The sequence below is a fragment of the Leptopilina heterotoma genome, unplaced genomic scaffold (genome assembly GCF_015476425.1).
Source record: "Leptopilina heterotoma isolate Lh14 unplaced genomic scaffold, ASM1547642v1 Lhet_209, whole genome shotgun sequence".
NCBI classification, from domain to species: Eukaryota; Metazoa; Arthropoda; class Insecta; order Hymenoptera; family Figitidae; genus Leptopilina; species Leptopilina heterotoma.
The window spans coordinates 860,373-881,309 of NW_025110924.1; the positions used below are offsets into that span (position 1 = coordinate 860,373).

At 23.7% G+C, this 20,937-nt stretch overlaps 1 protein-coding gene across 6 annotated transcripts in view; it reads right to left on the reverse strand.

Annotated features, from left to right (window-relative positions):
• LOC122501406 (caveolin-3-like) overlaps positions 1-20,937 on the reverse strand; it is a 278,146-nt gene that overhangs the window by 210,094 nt on the left and 47,115 nt on the right. For all 6 annotated transcript variants that reach the window (XM_043610839.1, XM_043610835.1, XM_043610838.1 and 3 more), the window contains one exon: positions 6,488-6,581. The gene's annotated coding sequence lies outside the window, so the exon portion shown is untranslated. The remainder of the gene's footprint in view (positions 1-6,487; positions 6,582-20,937) is intronic.

Here is a 20,937-nt window from a genome sequence, read left to right on the forward strand (position 1 = left end):
TGCAAAGAAGACAAAGAAAAAAAAGAAATGTATGTTAAGGTACAGTGACCTCGAAAAACAGAAATTTAACCCGGAATGACTTCCTGTTTTGTGTGTGTTTATATATGTATTCAATACAGAGTGTACATGACATAACAGGGACACACGAATAAACGAGGGCTTCTTTCACCTTCGTAATTTTCGTCGTTGAATATTACGAAAATAATTTGCCATCGGATGTGACAGTCAAGGGTAATAAAGGGCGTGAGAAGTGAAATAATATAAGGAAAATTACAGGAAAGATAAAGAAAAAAGAGAAAGAAAAAAATAAAGAATTAAAAGAGAAAAAGAAGAGAAAAGGAAAAGAAAAAAAAAGAAAAGAAAAAAGTTATAAAGAAAATTCAAGAATAAAAAGAAAAGAAAATAGTTAAAAAGAAAATTCAAGAATAAAAAGAAAAGAAAAAAGTTAAAAAGAAAATTCAAGAATAACAAGAAAAGAAAAAAGTTTAAAAAGAATTTCAAGTGAAAAAAGAAAAAGAAAAGAAAGCATCGAAAAAAAAAGAAAAAAGAAAAGAAGAAAAAGGAAAGAAAAAAAAAGAAAATGATACATCAGAAAAGGAAAGAAAAAACAAGAAAACAAAATAAAAAAGGAAGATTAAAAGGAAAAGAAGGAAAAATGGAAAAGAAAAAGTAAAAAAAGAAAGCAGCGAAAAAGAAGAGAAAAAAAGAAAAGAATAAAGCATAAAACGACAGAAAAGAAAATGAAGAGTAAAAAAAGAGAAAATTAAAAAAGAAACCAGTGAAAAAGGAGAGAAAAAAAGAAAAAGATAAAGTATGTAATAAAAGAAAAGAAAAAAAGAAAAGGCTAAAAAAAAGAAAAAAATGAATAGTAAAAAAAGAGAAAAGGAAAAATCAAAGAAAAAGGTAAAGAAGAAAACGGAAAGGAAAAAAGATAAGGGTTCAAAAATAACACAGTTTTTCTGCAGATATCAAATTGAGACAAAAAGCGAATCAAAACTGTTGCGAAGCAACGTTTTGATTCGTTTTTTGTCTCAATTTGATATCTGCAGAAAAACTATAAAATAAAAGAAAAACATTAAAGAAAAGGGTAAAAAACTAAAGAAAGGAAAGAAAAAGAAAGAAAAGAAAGAAAAAACAAAGAAAGAAAGAAAAATCATAAAAAAACTAAAAAATGATGAAAAAAAAAGGTTTGAAAGGAAAAGAAACAGAAAAAGAGAGAGAGAGAGAGAAAATAATAAGAAAATGAGAGAGAAAGGGGCGCAACAGTGGCATTACGAGAGAAGGAGAGCGATGTAGGTTGCTCTCTAGTGGTTGCGGCCAGTGTCAGTGGCCTTGCTTTCTGCGACCCACTTTCCCGCATGGTGTACCAGTACACACATTTTTTTTTCTTCTTCTTTTTTTTTTCCTTTGCAAAGTAAAACAAAATCACACCCACATTTATTAAACACGATATATAGCAATTGCAATCACACAGGTGCTGGTGTACATATATGCGAGAGAAAAAAAAATTAAAATTTACACCGGAAGAAGAAAGAGAGCAAATATTTAAGAAGAAAAATGAAGAACAAGTTCGCCCAAATTCACGATTTAAATGGTACAATGACCCGGAGACTCCCAATAAGACATCAAACCCGTCATATTGTGGAAAGAAACTGAATTTTTAATTTTTGAGAACAAGTATTTTCTTTATTAATTTTTTATTTGGAAAAAAGAAATCAATTCAAACTTTTGATACTATTTTCTAGAACTGAAGAAACAAAACCAAAAAGCAACTGAATCATAAACTATCAAATATTTAATTAATTTATTTATTATACTCTCTAAATCTGAATTAATTAAAGTTTTAACTGATCGAACCGGAGACTGACTTCTTGTTTTCAAATAAGCACCGTAACTTTCCTAAAAATTTACTTGCAAACCTCAAAGTATTTATTTTTTAAGTTTAGTGACAATTGTGTAAAGATTTAAATGTCCCACTTTAATAAATGTTTATCGTCAAACTTTTCTCAAAATTTGAAGTGAAAAACTTTTCTGAACATTTATTGAAGGGGGACATTTAAATCCTTACACAATTTTTACTAAACTTTGCAAATAGGGGAGTGTATCCAGTTGTGAGACACCTCCCCAGCTGTGAGACAGTCAATTTTTTTTAACACGCAATATTAATTGAAAAAGGTAAATGTAATATATTTTCATTTAGTATTTTCCTTATATTTTGTGATGCAACATTGCATTGTTCTAATCTACTATTGAAAATAATTTAATTTTCCTTTTTGAAAATAGCGCCAATTTCTGGGTGTGAGACACAGCATGACAGCATATCACCAGTTGTGAGACGGTGTCGACACCCAGCATAAAAAATACAACTTTGCAGGCATACTAATATTAATATATTTAACTATTTCTACTAAACATAACGTTTTATGTCAAGCTTTTTAAATTCTAGCGATTTTTAATAAGTGTCTCACAATTGGATACATCTTTTGTTTTGTTGACAAAAGCGATAAGCTCGGACAGATGATCATATAACTTTTTTTGAGTCCATCTGAACACTATACTTTCTTTGAATGAAAGTTGCGTATTTGTTACTTTTCGAACGGTATATTTTATTTACAATTTCGTTTACCCATTTACAATTTATAGTTGAAAAACAAAACCCGTCTCATACCTTGACACACTCCCCTAAATACTCCGTAAATAAATTTTTATGAAAGTTTCGGTCCAAAATTAGTACAAAACTAATTTCTCTCAACGAATAAATACATAAATTACGCAACAAAGCTACCTTTATCACATTCTATGTCCCTTATCCATTTCCCTTCCTATAAAAGCACTGAGATTACTCTCGCGTCTTAAATATCAAAGAAACATTACATAATTTCGTAGAATTTATAATATACACAATAATTGTAATTGAACAGAAAGATTATTTATCATTATAGAAGAGAATTGCACCGCGTAGTTATATTTCTTATTGAAGCGAATGTGTAAGACGCACAATTTGTAAGCATAATACGTAACTCGCAACTTTTATACATATATATACGTGTAGGAAAGTGATGGAATGAGTTACATAAACGTCAAGTCGGAACTGCGACGAGGAAGGCCAATGTCCTAGGCTGTTGATGTCTGTGGTTGAACGTTATAAGAAAATAAAAAAAGAAAAGAGAAGAAAAAAAAACTATTCAGTTGACACGTACTATCCGTTACATACAGCATATATCCACACACAAATGATAGATGATGCATGTACTTGCAATAATATCCCCATTAGAGTCTGGATCAGCGGTTGTATTTAGCGTTGATCAAATGCATCCGGAATTTCTCTTTATATATATAAACACACATTGCAAAAATAAAAACTTGTCTTATTAAATGTGATTTGTTGTTTGATTTTCTATTGCATACAAATAGTTCCATTACGTTAGGATTATTTCTGTTATTTTCTAATGTCACTGGCAGGTATTGATGATTGTTGGTTCGTTATTGAGTAGCTTCAATCGGTACACAGTTTTTCTAAGGATTGAGACAAAAAACGAATCAAAGTTTTGATTCGTTTTTTTGTCTCAATCCTTAGAAAAACTGTGGCAATACTTTCTGTATGCAGTAGCTGCAAAGTATTGTAGCTTCAATTTGAAGTAACTTCAATAGGTAGCTTCTAATTTTTTATACCATTCATAACATGCAGTAGCTTTAATATTCTCTACCTTCTATATAGTAGCTACGAACCTAACAATTATTTATTTTTGTATAACTACTTTTTTCAATTGTTATACCATCACCAACTCCTATTACTTTCCACCAAAAAGAATGCGTCCAAAAGAAGAGAAAATTTTGCGTAACAGTTAAAAAAATGTCTTGAAAAGAAAAATGAATGAAGTGAATAGAAAACTATGATGGGAAATGATTCTATCACGACTGACACTGATCATCTTTAATGATTGTGTAATGAGACCAACCTTAGAAAATCTTGGGACTTTCATTTTGCCATTTTGCAGATAGAGAGAAAGAGAGAGAGAGAGAGAGGGATTAACCTAGCTAAAGTAGTTTCTAGGTCTCGGTTCTGGTAAATATTGTAATAAAGAATTGCAAAGCAACAAGAGATTGGCAGAGCGAGGCGAAATGGGAAAGAGACTTTCTCAAAATGTTTCATACTATATGCACTTTAGTTGAAAACTTTCTTCGAGAGAATCGTGAAAGCCACTCACACAAAATCCCCTTATAAGCGCATTTCATAACTTGTTAACGTTCCGTAACGTGCGAATAATGAGAGAGCAATTCCTTTTATAAAAGTAAATAACTAAAAATTTACTAGTTTTTCATTTTTTTACGCTGCCGCGTACTGACCAATCATAATAATTTTATCATTCAATTTTTCGTCGAGAAAAAAAATAATAACAAAAAGAGGAAATTAAGATAAATGAAAAATAAACAATTCTATTAATTCCGAATACTATTAATCATATTGATACTTGAAATTTTTTTCTAAACTTTTTTTTTAATGTAAACAAACTCACAATTGAAATTTAATCTAAACTTTTTTTTATTCTAAACAAACTCACAATTGAAATTTAATCTAAACTTTCTTTTATTGTAAACAAACTCACAATTGTAATTTTTTCTAAACTTTTTTTTACTGTAAAGTGTAAACAAACTCACAATTTTTTGCATTTTTATTAATTATAAAAAAGGGAGAAACTGAATTTCTCCACTTGAGAACGCCAAGGTCACCGCCAGGTGTCAGTAAAAATTCCAAGAAGGAACTGAACTGCCATCTAACGATGACCTTGGCGTTCGCAGGTGGAGAGTAGCGTCTCAACATCTTCGTCAAAATTTATAAAGTTTAACAATTAACAGCATTTAAATTTTCAAATAAGAAATAACAAAAATAAAGAAGAAAATAAAATCGAAAAAGCTAATATATACGTTTATTGAAGTTAAAAAAAAATGAATTCAAGTGCATCGTTGGCACTTAGGTTAACTAATATGTAAAAGAGAGTGTCTTCGGGGAAAAGTGCATAATGCCAAGATCTGTTGTTATTCGGCGTATATATCGACAGATAGGTGCTTTATATATGTGTAGGGTCATTGAACGCTGATTGTATTGCAACAGTAATACGTAACTTGTGTTGTGTCGGCAAAATTTTCTTTTGGTTGGTGTATATATTGAAACACACCTCACCTCTAAGTTGCAATGGAATCACAAGGTTCAACGACTTCCTCCGATTACATACACGCGTGACACTGCTTTTCAATCGATCGTCGACTAAATCATTCTCACGATTAACTTTGTGTATTGAGAGAGTTGTAATATGCACTTTTCAAAATTCTGATACCCAGAATCATGATGCAAACTTCATAAATATCATTGCGAGGACTTTGTACCTTCATTGTTTTCTGCTCTACATAATCAAATCCGCAAAACATATTCAATATTACACACCATTTTTATTTATATACTCAATAATTGAACAATTATTTACTCAATTGGTTCATATTTTTTAAGATGATAACTATTACTAAATTCTACGAGAATTCAATTATTTAAATACGAAAATAAAAATGTTATTATTTAAAAAAATAATTGAACTATTGCGAAGAATTTTATTAAAATTTTTAAAAATCATTGAATATCGGATAATTTTAAAAAATTTCTATTAAGCTTTTTGATGAAAATTAGTAAATTCTCCAAAATTCAATTATTATCGAAAACTTTAACTGAAATTAATTTTAAAAAAATTTTTATTGGAAAATTCTACGAGAATTCAATTATTTAAATACAAACATAGATAATTTATTGAATAATTAAATTTTTGTTAAAATTAAATTCTTATGCATAATTTTATAAACAAATTTTTAAATAATTGAATTCTGTTGGGAAATTTTATTAAAATAGTAGAATATTGAAAATCATTGAATTAAGAAAAAGTTTTGAAAATACTTGAAATTTTGCAATGAATTTCATTAAAATTTTTGAAAATAATTGAATTTTGTAATGAATTTTATTAAAATTCTAGAAAATAATTGAATTTTGCTATTCGTTTATAAAGATAATTGAAATGTTGACAATTTTTTTTAATTTTTTGAAGAAAATAATTGAATTCTTGTAATGAATATTGTCATTTATGAAAATAATTAAATTTTTCAATGAATTTTATAAAAATTCCTGAATATAATTGAATTTTGGCGAAGAATTTTGTTACTTATAAAGATAATTGAAATGTTGGCGAGAATTTAAAAAAAAAATTTTGAAAATAATTGAGTTTCTAGAAAGAATTTTAATATTTATTAAGATAGTTGAATTCTATTAAAAAATTGCGTTAAAATTTTTCAAAAAATACTTCATTCAAAAGTATTCAATCATTATTTAATCATTATCCAGCTCAATTAAAATTTAATAAAAATTTACGAACTACTGAAAAAAAAATAAAAAATTTATGGATTCATGAAAATTAAAATATAATGCGAAGGAATTCTAAAGACTCACCGATAGCAGCATCTCTGGCAAAGCGGTAGCAGCATCCCTCTGGACCAGCGGCAAAAGAATCCTCACTCACTAGCACAACACTTTTTTCTGCAACCTGAAAAATTGAAAAAAAACACTTAAATTCGTTGTTTTAACAGTAATTTAAATTTTATTATTTATCTTATAAAAAAGCATAAAAATATTTAAAAAATAAATAACAATAAAAAAATAAATAATACAATAAGTATAGAAATATCAAAAAGTTCTTTTTTTTCTTATCGATCACAAAAAAAATTCACAAACAAATCTAAATTGTTGTATTAATTTTATTCATTTATTATTAAAAAAAACGGTTTAGAAAAATATTTATATTTTTTTATTTTTCGATATTCGAATAAACACTACACAGATTATTTTATACGAGGAAATTAATTTTCAATTACGGTCTAAATATAGGTAATTTGAATTAATATCTATAGAATAAGATTAAAACTTTCTTATAATGAAACTCAAACTCGTTTTTTTCTATAATTTTTATAAAAAAATTAGAAAACTGGTTCGATATCTTCAATTATTTGAAAGTAGTTAATTAACATTTTGAGAAATAAATTTCGAAAAAAAATTTCTCTTAAAAATAAAATTCCAGTATTTAATGCAAAATCAAACAAGAAAACACAGAAAAATACGACAATCCAAAAAGAGAGACAAAAGTTCTCTAATTTTTCATTATTTAGTAATTACATAATTAATTATTATTAATTAAGCATTAAATTATTAAATCATGGCAGAAAAGTTTCATCTGGAATAACGATAAAAAATTTCTTTAGAATAGAATTTAATTCAATTAAATTAATAATTAAATTTCAGTTTTAACTGAAAGAACCAAAAAGTTCGCTAATATAGTGAAATTTTCTCTTGTTCAAGATGAATTCTTTTTGCCACGATCAATTAAATAATCCAATTTTCAAATCATCGCAATTTCTACATTTTATGTGACACAAACAATAAGCAAAAAAAAAAAAAAAAAAATGTAAAAATGTGTCACATTCTTTTTCTATTTAAAGAAAAAAAAATTTTGCAGATAGAGCACAATATTGTTGCAGTGATTGCATGAATTATATTATATGATTCGCCTTCGGCTGCAATTATGCGCTAGAAATTGTAACAAGAGCAGGAGGGAATGCCCCGAAAGGGTAAGAAAGCGGAACGTCGACTGCCATGTTATCTATTATACACTTGAAACTTGAACGTGGTCCGTGACATGACTCGAGGTAATATTTTTTCCAAACAAAACAATGCACTTCACGAGTAAAAGAGAGAGAGATTGAGAGGAAGAAAAAAGAAACAGTTTAACTTGTCGTAAACTAATGACAACAAACGTCCAACTATACTCAAGGCATTATAACTTTCCATCTGCTCACGACATAATTCACCCGCAACAAATAATAATTTATACACCCAACTCACCTGATCTCTACTTAAAATTAAAACAAGCGTATCCAATAATTTTACAAATTAGCAAAATTTTCAATTTAAACCAACAGTAAATCAAGAGTACACAATATTTCTTACTTTCATTATTCAGAAACCTCATCTTTTTATTTTATTTTTTTAAACTATTTTCTTTGCTTGTATATAAGCAAATGTCCAATATATATTATTACTAATATATATATAAAAAAAAATAAATTTCCATATCCAATAAATTATAAATTATTTGATTCAAATTTAACCTATTACTTGTCTATTATCAAATAAATATTTACATGAATCAAACTTTTTCTAAATCGGAAATAAAATCTAAAAAAAAGTTCAGAGAACCTTCGTCTTCTGGAAAAAGCTCTACTTCAATAAAAGAAACTCCAATTTGACGAAGAAAAGCCCAAATTTGATATTCGACACCAAAAATTGTTAATAACAATTGTCAAGACCACTGTTGTTTCTCAAGACCCAAATTTTGTTTAAATCGGAAATAAATTCTAAAAAAGCTCTGAATACCTACGTATTTCGGAAAAAGCTCTACTTTCATAAAAAAAGTTTTATATTCATGTTTTATAATAATTAAAGATGGCCCAGTGATAAAATAATTATTTTATATTATAAGAATATTGTATTTCTTCAAAATTATTTTCATCATTTCAATTCAATTATTATTTTCATGAATTTTTAACTAAAATTCTTCTTTAAATCGCAATTAATTTTCAGAAATAGTTCTCTGACAAATTCCAAATCCATTTGTTTACAATATTCAATTTTACGAAATTTCAATTATTCGTAAATTCTTCAATTAAATAAATATTAGAAAATAAAAACTTAAAATAATATTTAAAAAATCCGCAATTAAACTTTTTCAAAAAAATTTATTTCAAAATTCAATTATTATCTAAAATTTTAACTGAAATTCATCTTTAAATCAATTTTTATTAGAAAATTCGACTAGAATTCAATAATTTAAATACAAAAATAAACAATTTAGTGAATAATAATTGAATGTTTTTTAAAATTGAATTCTCATAAAGAATTTTTCAAAACAAATTTTTAAATAATTGAATTCTTTTCACTAATTTTAATAAACTTTTTTAAGAATAATTACATTTTTCGAAAAATTTGTTTAAAATTATGTTAAAAATAATTGAAATTCTGCGATGAAATTTATTATTTACATATATATGAAAATTATTGAATTCCTAAAAAAAAGAAAATTTTATTATTTTTGAACATAATTAAATTTCTGCGAAGAATTTTATTGCTCTTGAAAAAAATTGAATTTCTGCAATAATTTCTAATTTTTCCAAAATAAAATTTTTTTTCGTGTTTTTAACTAAAATTCTTCTATAGACCTATTATTATTAATAATTTTTGAAAAAATTCTTTAAGAATTATCTAATTCATTTTTTTACAATTTAATTTTTCAAAATTTCAATTTTTCGGAAATTCTTCAATTAAACATATTAGAAGATAAAAACTTCAAAAAATTAATTTCGAGTAAAATTGAAATAGACTTTTTTAAAAAAATTAATTCCACAGAATTGTTTGTTAAAAGTATGAAAAATTAAAAAATTCAAAGCTTTTAATATAAAACCTTTTCAAAATTTAATTATTTCTCAAAACTCCAGCTATAATGCTTTTAATAATCAATTATAATCTAAAATTTTTAGTGAAATTCATTTTTCAAACAAATTTTATTTTGTCAAGAATTTTATTAAAATTTTTTTAAAATAATTGAATTTCTGCGAAGAACTTTATTACTTTTGAAAATAATTGAACTTCTGCAATAATTTGTAATTTCTCTAAAATCCTCTAAATTATATCCTACAATTTTAATTTGATAAAAAAAAGACCAAATTTGACAATCGCCTCCAAAAATTGTTTAAAAAAATTTTCAAGACCAGCGACGATTTTCCAGATTCAAATTTTTTCTGAATCGAAAAAAAATTCGAAAAAAGTTCTGAGTACCTCCGTTTTTTAGAAAAGCTCTATTTTAATAAACAAAGCTCCAATTTTATGAAAAAAGCCCAAATTTGATATTCGACTCCAAAAATTGTTTATAAGGCAAACAAAAAAGACACCAAAACTAAAAAATTTTTTATGAATTCTAAAAATTTAATTTTTTCCAGCTTTCAATAAAATTCCTTGACTAATTCTACTTTCCTTGATTTTTTTCCGAATTTCCTGACCTGTGAAAACCCTGAATATTTTCCATTTTCTTTCAAAATTTTATTTTCTCTTTTTTTCCTTACATAAGCCAAAAAAAGAAAATAAAAATTCTTTCCAAAATTGCAATTTCGATTATAACAAAAAAATCTCTATAAAAGAAAAGCAGCAATCGTCGAAATTGCCTTGAAGTGAGATCAAATCGGAAACATTAATAAAACGTAACCTTCAAGTTTCCAATCGGATCTAAAATATGTAATAATTCTCTCATCAGATTCATCTTATACAACTTTTTTTTCTTTCATTTCGTTTCAAGGAATTTCCTATAGATTATATATTATATACATATGGCGAGTGAATGCAAATAATTTCTGTACACACGTATGTCATGTCACGGCCTGTGATAATCAAAAGATTGTGTCATTTTCCTCTATAAAGATATAAAAAAAATGCACAAAAAAATTCTAATTTTATAAAAATACATAAGTCCATAATAAAAGATTTTAAATATAAAAGTAAATCCAACGAAAAAAATTCTAGAAATAAACGTAAGTGTAAAAAAAGCAGGTCAAGTAATTTCAATATTTAATCGCTTTACTGTTCAGTATTTGAAATATGTAATAATTAAAAATTTTTCCAGAAGCTCCAATATACACCCAGAGAAATAGTATATTTGGTTCAAAACCAACTAGACTTTTTATTTGTTTCAAATAAATTTTAGTTGGTTTAAATAAATTTTATTTAGTTTAAATAAATTTTAGTTGGTTTAAATAAATTTTATTTGGTTTAAATAAATTTTATTTGGTTTAAATAAATTTTAGTTGGTTTAAAAAAATTTTATTTGGTTTAAATAAATTTTATTTGGTTTAAATAAATTTTATATGGTTTAAATAAAATTTCATTTGGCTCAAATATATATGTTTTATTGTCGAATAAAATTTTTATTTAAAACAAATAAAAAGTACCTAAAAAAATATTCGGTAGCTTCAGGATACAGTAGTTTTAATAGACCTTAGCCTTACGGCAGAATGCTTAAAAAACATAAAAATATATCATAAAAAATATTCTAGATACAAAAACATATTTCCTTTCGCCCTTGCAGTGTAATAAATAAAATTTTTAGAAAAATTTATCACAAAAAGAAAATAATTGGGGTTTAAATTTATGTATCGTCTTTGTTAATTAATGACTTGTATGTATCTGTATGGTTGACTGGATAATATAGAATAGTGTGTTAAGAATCATTTTAGGAATAAATGGCAGGTCGTTGGCGCGTGTTATGGCATGAGAAAGCGCAACTTGTCATGTGCGACTATCAAGAAAAATTATCATTTCCGAGTGGCATGTACAACTTTTTTCTTTCTTTCTTTTTCTTCTTCTTTTTTTTTGCGCAACGGCACACCTTGTTAGAAATTTTAATAATTTTTTTTATGTTGATTCTCCAATAATTATATTTAAATATGAATGAAATCTATTTTTTTAAGTGTCAAATTTTTGCGTTAATGGTGGGGATAATTTAATTGCAATGCGGATTATTAATGTGCTTATGTAGTATGTTCACTCATTAAAATATGGCTTCAATATTTGAAAATCCATGTAATGTATTATGTCAACAGTTGCACTTGTTCGTTATGTATTAGATTATTACATATGCGCAGAGTGTTAACGAATTTTGTAATTTAATTATTGTTTCCTAGTTGTTATTGATTTTCATTTTAATACTTTATGTTTTAATTAAATAAGTAAAAAGTATTTTATTTTATTTTAATTGGATAACTAAATACTGTTCTAATTTTTTATTAATAAAAAAGTTTTAATTTTAATTTAATAATTTAAAAGTATTTTTAATTATTAATTTCAATTTTCATATTTTCCATTTATTTTTAAAAATCGTTTCCGGACGATTTTCCTAATTTTAAATTCCTAATTTCAAAAATTCCTAAAAACGTTTTTCCTAAAGTCTAAATTCCAAATCCTATTTTCCTAATCTTTTTTTCCTAATTCTATTAATTTTTTTCTAATTGTATTAATTTTCCTAACTGTCCAAAAATGTATTTCTTAAGAATTTAAAATTATTAAAGATGACCGAGTGATAAAATCATTTACAAGAATTTTTAACTAAAATTCTTCTTTAAATCGATTATTTTTAATAATTTTCAAAAAAGTTCTTTGACAATTTTCAAATCCTTTCGTTTACAATATTCAATTTTACGGAATTTCAATTATTCGTAAATTCTTCAATTAAATAAATGTTAGAAAAAAAAACTTCAAATAATATTAAAAAAATTCAATTAAACTTTTTAAAAAAAATTAATTTCAAAATTCAATTATTTTTAAAAATTTATGCCATAATGACTATAATATTCAATAATTATCTAAAATTTTAATTAAATTTCATTTCTAAATCAATTTTTATTAGAAAATTCTACAAGAAATAAATTATTTAAATACCTACAAAAATAGATAATTTATTGAATGTTTCTTAAAATTAAATTCTTATAAATAATTTTATTAAGAAAATTTTTAAATAACTGAATTCTTTGGACGAATTTTAAAAGTTTTTAAGAATAATTACATTTTACAAGAAAAAATTTTTTTGAAAAATTTTATTAAAATAGTAAATATTAAAAATCATTGAATTGAGGAAATTTTTGTAAATAATTCAAATTTTTTCAAGAATTTTACTAAAATTTATGAAAATAATTGAATTTTAGAGAAGAATTAAATTTTGCAGAAGAATTTTATTATTTTATAACGATAATTGAACTTTGATGAGAATTTTCTTAAATTTTTTAACACAATTGAATTTTTTCTAGGAATTTTATTATTCTTGAAAATAATTGAATTCTTGCAAAGAATTATGTTTAATTTCTTTAATATAATTAAATTCTCATGAAAAATTCTATTATTCGGGAAAATAATTGAATAGTTGGGAAGAATTCAAGAATTTATTAATTTTTTAAAAAATAATTGAATTCTTTTGGAAAATTTTATTTTAAAAAATTCTTTTTGAAAATTAATGAAATTTTGTCAAGAATTTTATAAAAAATTTTTGAAAATAATTAAATTTTGGAGAAGAATTTTATTATTTAATAACGATAATTGAAATTTTGCCAAGAATTTTATTAAAATTTTTGAAAATAATTGAATTTTTTCTAAAAATTTTATTACTTTTGAAAGTAATTGAATTTTTGCAATTATTTGTAATTTCTTAAAAATTTAATTATTTTTCAATTTTTTAACTAACATTTTTCTATAAATCCATTATTTTTAATTAATGGAAATTAATTAAGTAATTATTAATAAATAATTACGAAAAAAATAACAAAGCATATAACAGGAAATCATTATACATTAATTGACACTTGAATAATCATCACTGATAATTAAATTTAAAAAAGATTAACATTTTTTTTTAAAGTCGGAATAATAAAATTTAAAGTTTTTTTTCGAGAGTATTTATCAAATCCGTAACTATTAATTAGTAAAAAATTAGTTATAGTATAATAATAGAAATAGTAGTAGTAATGGTAGTAGTTTTACTAATAGTAGTTGTAGTAATAGTAATATTAATAGTTTTAATAATAGTAATAGTAGTAATAGTTGTAGTAGTAATTAATAGTGATAGTAAAAGTTTCAGTAGTATTTATACAAATAGTAAAAATAACACTTATAGTAATAGTGATAGAAATATACGAGGTCAGTATTTGAAGCTAACGAATAAAATTTGAAACACTTGTCAATTGATACATCCTGGTTTAAAATTACTATCAAGCATTAAAACTACCATTAAATTAAAGAGATTTGAAATTATCAATTTTCTTATCACTAGTGCATTAATTTGATGGGGGATTATTCATAATTATCTTTGATTGTAAATCGTGTAAACACATCAAGCGATGCTGTCACATCGCATAATCATAAGAGGTAACTATTACTGTTCGATAGTAATAGCTGGAAGGCACGCGATTCTGAAAGAACAGGTCAATGGAGAAAGTTGACCACTGCTTCTTGTCGGATGTTTTTTTTTTTTTTTTTTTTTTGCTAAATAATAAAATATAGTAACAAGTGATAATTAAGATAAAATAGATAACATCCTGTATACTAACTATATTGAAAGATAAAATTTCTATCCATTAATATTTAAAGATGAATAAGAAGGATGCGCGAATATAAAAAGAACAGAAAACATGAGGAAGGAAATAAAAAAAATTGCAAATTGTAAATTAAAATTAAGATTGGAATTTTTTTTATTTTGGAATTTGATAAAAGAATTTAAAAGTTCCTGTATATAAAATTGGCAGTTATTGACTATTATGAATAGAAGAAATGTTGATAGGAAACATAATCTTATGGGTTTTCTGTGTCACACACGTTTATTCATATATTAGTTACGGAGAAGGAAACTTTCTACTCTGAAACATTTTTTGAATCCCGTTGCCATGAGAAGATTTATGATCATGATCCCCAACGGTGGAAAATCCCATTACTTTTCCCTGACGAGTGTTTAATTCACTTTTTCTAACAGGGAAAATATGAATTATAAAAATGGTTAAGTTACCATCTTAGGGAAAATATGAGTTCATTAAATTTTCATTGAATTTTTTCTCCCCTCTTTGATGGTACAATGTTCTTTTGGAAATATTTCATTGTACACTGCAGGGCTCGATCTAGGTCCGTAAATTTCGTACAAGTCCGTAAAAGTTCGTTTTTTTGAAAAAAGGTCCGAAAAGTCCGTAATTTGATTCAAAAAGGATAAAAAGTTCGTAAATTGTACGATATAATTTTGAGAATTTTAGAGAAATTACAAATAATTGCAGAAATTCAATTATTTTCCTCAATTTTCCTCAATTTAATTATTTTCAATATTTCCCATTTTCATAAAATTTTCCAAAATAGAATTCAATTATTTAAAAAAATATTAATAAAATTCTAGGCAAACATTTCATTATTTTCATAAAATAATAAAAATTTCGCAGGAATTCAATTATTTATAATTTATAAATTTTCATAAATTTTAATCGAATTTCTCGAAAAAATTCTTAACATTTTTATTAAAACATTAATTTAAAAATGAATTTCAGTTAAAATTTTAGATTAAAATTAAGTTTTAGAAGCATTAGAACGTAAATTTTTAGAAATAATACAATTTTGAAAAGGTTTCAGATTAAAATCTTTGAAAATTTAAATTTTTCTTATTTTTAAGTTTTAACTAACAATTCTGTGGAATTCATTCTTTTTTTGAGAAACTTTAATTGCGGATTTTTTAAAAATTATTTAATGTTTTTATTTCCTAATATTTATTATATTGAAAAATTTTTATAAAAATCTTGACAAAATTTGAATTATTTTCAAAAAATTTTCTCAATTCAATGATTTTTAATATATTTACTATTTTAATAAAATTTTCCAAAAGAATTCAATTATTTAAAAAAAATTTTATTAAAATTCTACGTAAACATTTACCTAATTATTTTCATAAATAATAAAAATTTCACAGAAATTCAATTATTTACAAATTTTTTTTATAAATTTCTTCTTAATAATTTTCATAAATAATAAAATTCTTTTTATGAATTTAATTATTTTTATAAACAATAAAACTTATCGCAGATTTTCAATGATTTTTAATACAATTTTAATCAAATTTCTTGAAAAATGTAATTATTCTTAAAAATTTTATAAAAATTTGTCGAAAGAATTCAATTATTTAAAGATTTTCTTAATAAAATTATTTATAAGAATTTAATGTTGAGAAACATTCAATAAATTATTTATTTTTGTAGGTATTTAAGTAATTGATTTCTTGTAGAATTTTCTAATAAAAATCGGTTTAGAAATGAAATTTAGTTAAAATTTTAGATAATTATTGAATATTAGAAGCATTATGGCATGAATTTTTAAAAGAAATTGAATTTTGAGAAGGTTTTGAAATGAAACTCTTTGAAAATCTGAATTTTTCAAACTTTTAACTGACAATTCTGTAGAATTAATTATTTTAAAAAAGTTTGATTGAATTTTTTTTTAAATAATTCAAGTTTTTCATTTTCTAATATATTTATTATTATAATATTATTTATTTATTTACATATTATTATTATAATCGAAGTTTCGTAAAATTGAATTGTAAATAAATGGATTTGAAAATTCTCAAAGAACTTTTGCAAAAATTATTATAAATAATTGATTTGAAAAGAGCAAAAGCTTGGCAACCCTGATAAGGTATAATTATAATTAAAAAATTCAAAAATTAATGAATTAAAAAAATAGGGAAAAAAGTTTTACTTCGAACAGCGATAAGTTTATCTAGAATAGCGAAAGTACTTTAAGTATTTATAATAAATAATTATAATGAATAATTATAAAAATAATAAAAAATAATAATAGTAATAGTAGTAGTGGAAGTAGTTGTTGTTGTTGTTATTGTAGAAGTAGTAAAAGTGAAGGAATAATAATCAGTGTAGTAATTTCTCTTGTGTAATTTTTCGAACATTCTCGATTTTGAAATAGATGAATGACCCTTTTTTCGGTGTTCACTGACCTCTAATTATATTATATATCGATTCCGGCACTCGTCATATAGTGAAAGAGGTCTCCAAATGTGTGGAATGTCACTTTTGGGAGGGAGTGTTTGTGTTTGTGTGTATGTGTCGAGCCACGATTTGCGATCTACGAGATATAATTGAGGTCAGAGAAAGTAGACATTGAACCCGGCTTTTGAGTTCCCCGATGATTATATACTTTACTTTGAGCTAAATTAACTTATCCAACTATATATAAATGTGTATTGTTCAAATAGGAATTTCCCATTCTCACTGCAACTATAATTGACAACGCAGAAGTGGATTTTCCATTTTGGCACTGATTTAGCAAATTTCAGGGGAAAGGAAAAATTATTAATACGTTTAAGCGTTTATTTGTAATGAAATAAAAAGAAAAAGAATATCAATTTTCTTTCGATAGGAATGAATAATTTTTGATTCGATAAAAATAATTTTTGTTTCGATAGGAATAATTTTTGTATCAATAATAATAATAATAATAATTTTTCGATAATATAATAATTTTAAGATAATTTCTTTTTCGATAATAATATAATTGTTTATTTTAGTAAATTTTATTTTCGAATAAAAAAAAGAAATTTGATGTTTGATAAGATTTTGCGAATGTTCACCTCTTCTGCAGGGAAATTAAGTAGACAATGCTTTTAAAGTTAAACGATAAGATTAACGCTGATGAGTATATTGCACTGTCGAGAGTCATGCAATTGTACGCAGTATTTGTTTGAGAGGGTCAATAGAATTCAAATCCAATGGGCGGCATTAAGATCCACAAATAGGTCATTTAGAGTATAACTACGCAGTTTCCATCTTAGTTGAGGCAAAAAAATACAAAGTTTCCCAAAATAATGCAATTAAAGTATGTGAACAATAACATCAAAATGATTTCTTTGTTTTGTCTTTGTTTCAAAGAAAAAAACTGGCAACGTGCCGAAATAATATACATAGTTACCAAATGCTTTAAATAAATATGGAATTTTTTTTTCGCTGCGTTATATTCGTTTCGCAAATTTTAATTATAATAAATGCAATTTGAAATTAGTGTTTAACATTTTGTCACTGTGAAAGATTAATTGAAATTTATTTAAGCAAATTTTAAATCGTTTATTTTTTCAATTCATTTGATGCATTTTTTAATTTATTTTTTATTCATTCAATTCATTTCTTAATTTAGTTTCAATTCATTTTTTCATGTTTTATAATAAGATATTTTCTAGAAATAATTAACTAAAATTCTTCTTTAAATCAATTATTTTTAATAATTTTTGAAAAAGTTCTTTGACAATTGTTAAATCCATTTGTTTACAATTCAATTTTACGAAACTTCGATAATAATAATAATAATAATAAATAAATAATATTATAATAATAAATATATTAAAAATAAAAAACTTCAATTAATTTAAAAAATATTCCATTAAACTTTTTGAAAAAAATTAATTCTACAGAATTCTTAATAAAAAGTATGAAAAGTTCAAATTTTCAAAGATTTTAATCAGAAATTCATTTTTAAAAAATCAAATAGAAAATTCTACAAAAATTCAATTACTTAACTAGAAAAATAAAATAAAAAAATTTTTTAAAATTTCTAATTAAATTCATTTGAAATTGAAATTTTACAAAATTTCTAATCAAAATTTTTTGAAGTTCATCTACTTATGAAAATTGTAAACGCAATTCTTTTAAAATTGAATTAATTTTGAAATATTTAAGTGAAATTAGATTTCAAGTATTTTTCCAGGCTTTTCCAAGATTTATAAAATTCCCTAAAATTTATAAACCTTATAACCCTGCTAATTAATTTTCTAATCATAAATAATTTATTATACTATTATAATACAGTAAATAAATAAAAAAAAAATTACAGTTGTATTGTAAACAATTCTAATAAAAATTATAAAATTATAAATAATAAAAATATTAATAATTTTTTAATAATAGAATTGTCATATTTTGCAATATTACCAAAAAAAGAAAAATTCGAAATTCAGCAACGAAAAATTTTCTCTTTATATCAAAAATTAGATAAAAATCCTGAAAATGCACTCATCTTTAAAATCAAACAACAGAATCATTTCTAAAAATACTTTGTAAGCTTTCCAGAAAAAATAAAGAGAGAGACAGAAAGAGAGAAGGGGGAGAGAAAAATCCGAAATTTGCAAAATTGTTTTTAGCTTATTTAACGTGACGCAAAAAGTATATAATCCACGCATCCGAAAAATGTGCGCAATCACTTCTAAGAAGCCACGCGTTTAAGAATATTTATTTCATAAATTAAACAACATGATCACCCACTTTTGGCACTCTACCGAAACATTATTGTATCACTAAAATTACATAAGTGACTAAATTAAAAAAACATTCTCTATTTATAAGCTCGTGAAATATTTAATTGGCTATATACGTGTATACTCGAAATTAAACTACATATTAAAATAAATATTTCAATTTATTTACTTTTCTATGGTAATTCAAATTTTCAAAAAATAATTTAAATTTATCGTTCAAAAAAAATTATTTTCAATTCGGTTCAATTTCACTATATTTTTTAATTCAATTCAATTTTAATTAATCAATTTTCAAGTCAATTTAACCAAAAATATTTAATTCAATTTTAATCAATTTTCAATTAAATTCAATTTTAATTAATCAATTTTCAAGTCAATTTAACCAAAAATATTTAATTCAATTTTAATCAATTTTCAATTAAATTCAATTTTAATTAATCAATTTTCAAGTCAATTTAACCAAAAATATTTAATTCAATTTTAATCAATTTTCAATTAAATTTAGTTAAATTAAAAAAATTTTAAATTTCAATTTCATAAAATCAATTTAATTTCAATTCAATTCAAGTTCGGAGAGTATTCAATTATTCAAAAAAAAAAATTTCAGGTAAAATACGTCTTAATTCAATTAATATCAGAAAAAAATTGAGAATTCATTTTTTATGAAAATGTTTTAGCCATTTTTACAAGCCAAAATAAGAAATGAAGCAATATTTAGTATTCAAATGTTGATGGACAAAAAAATGAAAAGAGAAAAATATCCCCAATTTCTCAAGTTCGTGGCAATCCTGATACGTATTTAATTAAAATTTAATTTAGATTTCAAGATTAAAGCGATTAGCAATCCAAAAATAAAATGCGAATTAATTAAGGGGTAAAAAGTAACGATGATAAATTATAAGATAGAGATATTTTGTATATAATAATATCACTTTGCGGACATCCTGGATGAGTTCAGTGAGGAGAGCCTCCCATATCCTACATAGTGTCGTTAACCCTACGAAATGCGTTGGCAGTAAAATATTGATAATGTGTCGGTATTTTTCCAGATATACGTCCGGCCCATGCCCTTTAATCAATATAATAAAATTATCATTTATCACCCTGTGCTTTATATATATATTCCTTCATCTATTTGCGTTTATAATTTTCATTAAAGTTGATAACAATAACTCGATAAAAAAATTGCTAAATACAATAAAATTTCTTTTTTCCCTTTCTTACATAAAATTAGCAATTTCATTTTAATTAATGGAAATTGATAATTATTAATTAATAATAAATAACTAAAAATTTATAAATAATTATACGTTTCTAAAGTTGGCATCAACAAATATTTTTTTCACGAATCTGCAAAAAATAAATAGATACATTTTTGAATGTTTTAAGTTAAAAATACAAATTTTTTGCATCAATTTGATACTTTCCACGAAAAAAGTAAAAAAAATTTTTATCCAATTTTTTATCCTTTTGTCCAAATTTGTATCAATTTATTACAATTTGGTTTCCATTGGATATCAATTTGATTCAAATTATTCTGATTATTATAATTTTCTTCTAAATTAGTTTTAATTTGAAATAAGTTTAATCCAATTTGATCCACTTTGATATAAATTTCATGCAATTTGTTATAAATTTTATATTAATTTGATTCAATTTGGTATAAACTTGATAAAATCTGTTATAAATTTGGTAGATACCAAATGTAAATAAAAAATTTAAATTAATTAAAATAATTTGTAATAAAAATGTTTAGTATATAGTTTTGGCAACATTTTAATACAATTCAGTAAAAATTTGATATAATTTGATCCAATTTAGTATGAATTTTGATACCTTCAAGAAAACACCGAATCCCTAAAAGTTCTAAACGTTTAATATAACCAAATTTTTTTTTATACACTTTTATTCAAAATAATAATTCTGCATCACAGATTAGAAAATGTTTCTCAAATTTAACTTATAAAAT